Source organism: Hevea brasiliensis, chromosome 8, assembly GCF_030052815.1.
Source record: "Hevea brasiliensis isolate MT/VB/25A 57/8 chromosome 8, ASM3005281v1, whole genome shotgun sequence".
Taxonomy (NCBI): Eukaryota; Viridiplantae; Streptophyta; class Magnoliopsida; order Malpighiales; family Euphorbiaceae; genus Hevea; species Hevea brasiliensis.
This window is the reverse complement of record NC_079500.1, coordinates 6,024,648-6,032,639: the sequence shown is the minus strand read 5'-3', so window position 1 is coordinate 6,032,639 and position 7,992 is coordinate 6,024,648. Positions and strand designations below refer to the sequence as shown.

Below are 7,992 nucleotides of genomic sequence, written 5' to 3'. Positions count from 1 at the left end.
ATTCTATCAAAATCATGACCAATTCTCTGCCCAAACCCGGATGACCAAACAGTGCCATCCCAGAAAATGACCAAATGAACAGTACGTGTTCATTTGGTCATAACTCTCTTTATACTGGTCCAAATGACCTAAAATTTCATCAATGGAAAGCTTAGACATAGGGATACATTTTTTATGAAGACTACTTGACCCAGTTTTGCCTTTAACCAATTCAAATTATTAGCACAAATTAGGTCACTAAAACTGCCAACCCAGAAAATGACCAAATCATTTGGTCATAAATCTCTCTATACTAGTCCAAATGACCTAAAATTTCATCAGTGGAAAGCTTAGACATAGGGCTACACTTTTCATGAAGACCACTTGACCCAATTTTGCCTTTAACCAAATCAAATTGTTAGCACAAGTTTAGTCACTAAAACTGCCAACCCAGAAATTGTCCCAAAATACTATTGTTTTGGTATTTTGGCCATAACTTGAGTTCTATAACCCCAAATTCAGTGATTCAAAAACTGAAATTCAAGTTTAAACATAAAGGAGCAATTGTTATGAAGGAAGTGTGACTAAATAGACATCTTAATCTAGTCAAATTCCTAGATAAATATAACACATCAACATGAACCTAAAGAAAGGTTCATGGGAAAAATCCTATATAGGATAATTAAAATACTCATAAGGAAAATTAAATATTAAAAATGATATGAATATGTAAATTAGGACTAATGTCCTATTAATATGAAATTAATGGTACCAATGAACAGTACTAGAAAATAGTAATGGTGAATAGTGCTAAATTAATTAAAAATGTTTAATTGCCCATAATATACCTAGACTTATTTATTTAATTTGGATAAATTGGTATACCAATTAGGGACTATAGATAGCAGTACTGCCTATCGAGAAAATCATGAACTGACAATATATGTCTGGTATGATTGTTCTACAGGCTATATGCCTACTTACTGACCATTGTGCCTACTTTATTTCTGGCTTTACAAGCCTGACAGCAGGTCTCGTGCCCGACAGCTGGCCTCGTGCCTGACAGACGTATACTGGATAGACATATGGCTGTCTAATCAGTCTACACCTGTGCATCCAGCTTTTATAATTTTTTATAGGTTTCTTGGGCACTGAAAAAAAAAATTAATTAAGACTTAAAATATAATAAGTAATCATAAAAGATCCCGATAATGTTAATTGTTTCTAAAGAGCAATAAAAATATAAAAGACCCAAAAATTATGAGTTGTAGATATTATTTCATATGTTAAATTATTGTTATTATAAATTATGCACCACTAAGCGTTATGCTTAGCGCGTTGGTTTTCCATCTCGTAGGTACTGGAGATCAATCCCAGCAGCCGTAGCAGCAGCACCAGTAGTGCACTAACAGAGCTCTGACCATATCTGCCATTGTCCAGAGTCACCTCACTCGTCTTTTGTATTTTGATAGGGCCTAGGTATAGACTAGTATTTTGGTTCAGTATATTTAGTCATGATGTAATTACTAGTTTATGATGTATTTCATTTTGGACTTGAAATGAAAACTTGTAATTTATTATCTATGAATTTCCATATGAATGCAATAGATGATACTTCATTTTGAGATATCATAAATAGTTGTGAATAATATGATAAAAGAGAATATGATATGAAAATATGTGGGATGATTATGAATATGTTAACAGGTGATAGTGGAACTCGCCAAATGCTAATAAAACAGAGGAGGATCTGTCCGGGTCTCCACAGAAATAAGATAAAAAAAAATTCTACACATAAATTACCTGACTTAAAATGACAATAAAATTTACAATAGACATGACAAGACAAGATAGGGTGCTCCGGCACTGAATATGGCACTTCTTGCTCGGCTATACAATAGACGGGTAAGGGGCGTCACATTTAGTGGTATCAAAGCAGAGGTTTAGGCGGTCCTAGACCTAAATAGTTAGAAATAGATAGAGTGCATCACATGCATGGGCCTTTAAATAGAGTCGAGGGGACACTAATACAGATTTGTTTCCTTGTTTGTTTTATAGGATCGATGGCATCTGATCCTTCAAAGCACAGACCTCCAGGACCGATGGAGGAGGAAGTAGAGAGTCACACACCTGCTCCTAGTCGGGAGAGAAGTGGTAGTAGAGCAGAGTCATCTCGAGGTACTGTGAGTAGGGAACAGTAGGCCTTCTATGAACAAATGACATAGCTATTCCGTCAGGTCACAGGAGCCATTCCTCAGCCACAGCCACCTCCACAGGCACAGCCACCACCACCACCACTACCTGTACAGCCACCTCCACCCCCACAACCGCAACCTGTACACAGATCTCCACTAGAGAGACTGTAAAAGTATGGGGCAGTTGACTTCAGAGGTAAAAGGGATGATGATTCAGCCATAGTAGAGTATTGGCTGGAGAGGACAGAGAGGGTATTACAGCAGTTGCACTGCACCCCAGAGCAGCAGTTGGAATGTGCTCTGTCACTACTACAGGAGGATGCATATAGATGGTGGGTGACAGTATCTAGAGTAGTACAGCCTGCACATATCACCTAGGAGTTCTTTCTGGCTAAATTCAGAAAGAACTACATCAGTCATGTGTACTTGGAGGCCAGAAGGAGAGAATTCACAGCGAGACAGAGCGGTGGCGATCTCGAATATGAGCAAGAATTCGTGAGACTTAGCGAATATGCATTGGAATTGATGCCAACAGAGGTTGATAAATGCAGAAGATTTGAGGACGGACTGAATGACAACATCAGGTTGATAGTGACATCTCACCACTTCACAGATTTCTCTCTGTTGATAGCAAAAGCCCTTGATATGGAGAGAGTAAAAAATGAAGAGCAGTCCAAAAAGGATAGGCAATGCAAGAGGGGTTCTGGGTCTGGTCAGTCCGGTTCAGCAGATACAGGTAGTAAGAGGCCCAAGGAGTGTAACGCCCTCACCAAAGGTAGTCCGTACATTTTACTGTTCCGACGGCTAATGTCTGTTCAGACAATCAGGGTGTCTGGAACTACACTTAAATTATAGTGAGGAGGCATAAATTAATGAAATAAATATTAAAAAAAATATAGGAAAAATTTTGAGAAAATAAAATAAAATTTAGAGAATTTATTTATTTGGTATAAAATAATAAAAATAACCCGATGAGTACCATGAAGGGCATTTTGATCATTTCACCCCTAGAGGTGAATTTTGACCTAAATGTCAAATTAAGAATTGAGAGAATAAAATAATTAACATAAATTAAAAATTTATGAAATGAATTGGAAAATGAGAAAAGAAAAGAAAAGAAAAGAAAAGAAAATGAAAAAGACTTATGATATAAAATAAAAATAAGGTACAATAAATAAATATATATATATATATATATATATATATATATATATATATATATATATATATATATATATATATATATATATATATATATGACACAAGAGCCACCAATCATCTTCTTCCTCCCTCTTCTCTCTCTCCTTGGAGTTGGCTGCCATGGATGTTCCCTTCCACCATTTTTGTTTTCCCTAAAGCTTGATTTTCCAAGCTTTCTCCTCACCAAAACCCATAGACCCCTTCATTAAAAAGTTAGCCCACTCCATAAGGAAGCCATTGATAGTGAAAAGAAGAAGAAAAGTTGAAGTTTAACAAGTTACCCAAGAGGTTAGTGCCTAATCTTCCTTTCTTCCTTTATTAATCCTTGAGTTAAGGTTAAAATGAAGTGAAATTTGTAAGAAACTAAAAGAAATAGGTGAGTTATGAGGGGAGTGAATTTTTGGTACCCATGGTGAGTGATGGTTTTTGATGACTATGATGTATATAAAGTAATTTAATGATGTTGGTTGATGCATTTATAAGTATTAGAAGTTGATTTATATTGAGATTTTATGAGGTTAAAATTGTGAGTTAGGGTTTGGCCTAACTTTGGTATTTTTATATTATATCATGCAATTGGGATTGTTGAGACGTGTTGATGATATTTAAAAGTGCCTTGAATGTCAAATTGAAGCAAGGAAGTTGGAGGAGAAATGAATTATTGGAAGTGCTATTTTCTGCAGGTTGTGTTTGTTGAGGGCAGTATACATTTTAGGCCATAAATGAAATTGTGTGACCTCAATTGGTATGACGCCAATTGGAGGTGAAACTAGACCCAAAATAGCCCATATTCTATGAAGAAACCATGCCCAAATTCTATCCAAAACTTGACTTAAATTCTACCTAAATTCGGATTACCCTGCACCCAACCCAGAAAATGACCAAATGAACAGTACGTGTTCATTTGGTCATAACTCTCTCTATACTGGTCCAAATGACCTAAAATTTCACCAATGGAAAGTTTAGACATAGGGCTACAACATTGATTTAGACACCTTTGCCAAATTCTTAGTGTAAAGACCCTAAAAAGAGGGTCAAACATACTGCCCTGAAGTTTGGTTATTGCCTTTATAGGATTGAGAGTCTAGGTTAATACATTGACTATAACTTACTATACCTGATGTGGCCCAACCGCAAGTGCACGGGTCGTACAAGTAATATAGAAAAGATATCGTTCCCACGAGGAGTTGTGTTAATGATTGAATTTTTGATATAAAAGTTGACTAAATTGAACTAATTTTGAAATTAAAGCAATAAGTTAATGGGTATTGGAGTATGAAATCTATATGTGCAAAATTAATAATCTATCCAACAATGTATCAATTAAATTGCATCAATTTGAAATAAGCAAGTGAAATATGGCAAAATTTAAAATGGCAATCAATTAAATTTGATTAGAAATTAATAATTATAAAAAGGCGATTTCGGAGTTCGGGATTTCATATTCGAGCTATTTTGGGATTTCAAATTGGTTATCCAATCTTGTGGAACTTACGGGTTTTAAGGAGATTAATTCTTAAATCCTTTGAATACCCTTTCGAGTGAGATAAAGAGTGCCTTAATCAATCTAATCCTACTTTCGTGGAGTTAGAATTAATTAAGGCCCATTAGGTTGTTTAATTAATCTGTGAATCCTCTTAATCCTTAGTCTATTTCTAGATCTATGTTAATTAAGTCCAATTTCTTGATTATCTATCACAAGGCCTTCTCCTTTCGGTGCCTCAACCATGGATTAAGAACATCACTTAATGGGATCCTACACTAAGCATGTCATTAAGCACACAAGAAATGAATAAAACTCATTAAGACCACAAAATATGGATTACCCAATCAAAATCCACAAAATATCTCAAATATTACAACCCTTACTCCAAAATCAAAGTAAAACTACTCACTACCCATAATATTTACAAGAAATTCTTAGTTTATATGGAAATAAAGCTTTAATCTAAGCTAAGAAACAAAAAGCTCAACACTAGAAATGTAGGAAAAATGTAAGAAAAGAAAGAAATCTCCAAATCTGGTTGGAAATGGTGTGGGAGGTGATTGTGACTCTTCAGCTGCTGCCTCTTGTCTCCCTTTTCTTCCTTTCCTTCTTCTCCTCCTTTCTAAAATGGGAAATAAGGCTATATATAGCATTTTCTAACATGGAGCCCTAAAATGGTGTGTTTTAGGAGGGATTTTCTGAGGGAATCTTTTGCCAGCTCATTAATGAAATCTTTGTGGGACTGCATAAGTCATGCAGTCCCTTATGCAGTTTTCGGCTGGTTTCTGGCTCACTTATGCGAAACTGCATGACCAGGTGCATAGGTTATGCACAATTCCGTGAGATTGCATAAGGGGGCGTGAATCTGCATAAGCCATGCACTCTCCTTATGCACAATTTGGCAGGTATTGGAATAGTGATTTTTCTCCTTATGCAGATCTGCATGGCTTATGCGGCAAGTTATGCGCAATTTGGCCAATGCATATTTCAACTTTGAAACTTATTTTTGGCATCTTTGGCTGTAGAGATCACTCCTCAATGGTAAAATTTCTTTTTAGTCCATCAAAAATACCATTTTTCCTACAAAACAAAGTAAAAATTACAAATTAATCCAAAATTGAAAATTATGAAAAACTAACTAAATAACTAATGAAATTAGCTAAAAGTGACTAATAATCAAATAAAATGGCTATGAAATTAAACCTAAATGATTATGCAAAATGTATGCATCAATACCAAGCTTGAAAAATTATGAAATTGTACCTGGGAGTCTCTAAGACATAGAGGAACATATCTTGTGAAGGAACCTAAGTCTAAAAATGACCACAAAATGATCAAATGACTAGTCAAAGTTTATTGACCAGGAATTGTAAATTCTGGACAGCTTTGAGGCAAAGGGACCAATTATGGTATTTTGATCATAACTTGAGTTCTATAACACCAAATTCAGTGATTCAAAAACTGAAATTCAAGTTTAAACATAGAGGAGCAATTGTTATGAAGGAAGTGTGACTAAATAGACATCCTAACCTAGTCAAATTCCTATATAAAGATAACACATCAACATGAATCTAAAGAAAGGTTCATGGGAAAAATGCTATATATGATAATTAAAATACTCATAAGGATAATTAAATATTAAAAATGATATGAATATGTAAATTGGGACTAATGTCCTATTAATATGAAATTAATAGTACCAATGAACAGTATCAGAAAATAGTAACAGTGAATAGTGCTAAAATAATTAAAAATGTTTAATTGCCCATAGTATACCTAGACTTATTTATTTAGTTTGGATAAATTGGTATACCAATTAGGGACTACAGATAGCAATACTGCCTACCGAGAAAATCATGAATTGATAAAATATGTCTAGTATGATTATTCTACAGGCTATATGCCTACTTACTGGCCATTTTTCCTATTTTATTTCTAGCTTTACAAGCCTGACAAGGGGTCTCGTGCCTGACAGCTGGCCTCGTGCCTGACAGACGTATACTGGATAGACATACGACTGTTAACCAGTATACACCCGTGCATCCAGCTTTTATAATTTGTTATAGGTTTCTTGAGGACTGATAAAAAATTAATTGAGACTTAAAATACAATAAGTAATCATAAAAGATGCCGATAATGTTAGTTGATTCCAAAGTGTAAGAAGAAAAAAAAAATGTAAAAGACCCAAAAATTACAAATTGCAATTATTATTTCAATTGTTAAATTATTATTATTATAAATTATGCACCACTAAGCGTTATGCTTAGCGCGTTGGTTTTCCATCACGTAGGTACTGGAGATCAGCAGCCATCACAGCAGCAGCCGCCACAGTAGTGTTCGGACAGAGTTTCGACCAGATCTGCCACTGTCCAGAGTCACCTCACAGGTCTTTTGTATTTTGATAGGGCCCATGTATAGACTAGTATTTTGGTTCATTATGTTTAGTCATGATGTAATTACTAGTTTATGATGTATTTCATTTTGGACTTGAAATTAAAACTTATAATTTATTATCTATGAATTTCCATATGAATGCAATAGATGACACTTCATTTTGAGATCTCATAAATAGTTGTGAATGATATGATAAAAGAGAATATGATATGGAAATATGTGATATGACTCTGAATATGTTAACAGGTGATAGTGGAACCCGCCAGATGCTAATAAAACAAAGGAGGATCTGTCCGGGTCTCCACAGAAATAAGATATAAAAAAAAAAATTCTACACATAAATTACCTGATTTAAATGACATTACAATTTACAATAGACATGATAAGACAAGATAAGGTGCTCCGGCACCGAATGTGGCACTTCTTGCTCGACTATACAATAGATGGGTAAGGGGCATCACAAGGAGTCTCAGGGTCAGACTCAGGGTCGGGGTAAGAAACAGAAGTCTCGATTTGCTCCAAGGAGAAGAGGAGGACAATCTGGTGCATCAGTGGGTACTTCACCTGGTGCAGCTACACAGGGATCAGCCCCACCACCTGCTTGTGTACATTGTGGTAGACCCCGTAGAGGAGAGTGCAGATTGTTGACAGGTGGATGTTTCAGATGTTGGTCTATGGATCACTTCCTGAAGGATTGTCCACAGAGGAACACTAGTGCTCCCACTGCTCCACCTCAGA

At 35.4% G+C, this 7,992-nt stretch overlaps 1 long non-coding RNA gene across 1 annotated transcript; it reads left to right on the top strand.

The window, feature by feature from the left end:
• Nucleotides 1-3,508: 3,508 nt before the first annotated feature.
• LOC131182470 (uncharacterized) lies at nucleotides 3,509-7,429 on the top strand. The gene is made up of 2 exons (XR_009150783.1): nucleotides 3,509-3,662; nucleotides 7,151-7,429. It is a non-coding gene; the product is annotated as an uncharacterized LOC131182470 (long non-coding RNA).
• Nucleotides 7,430-7,992: the final 563 nt, after the last annotated feature.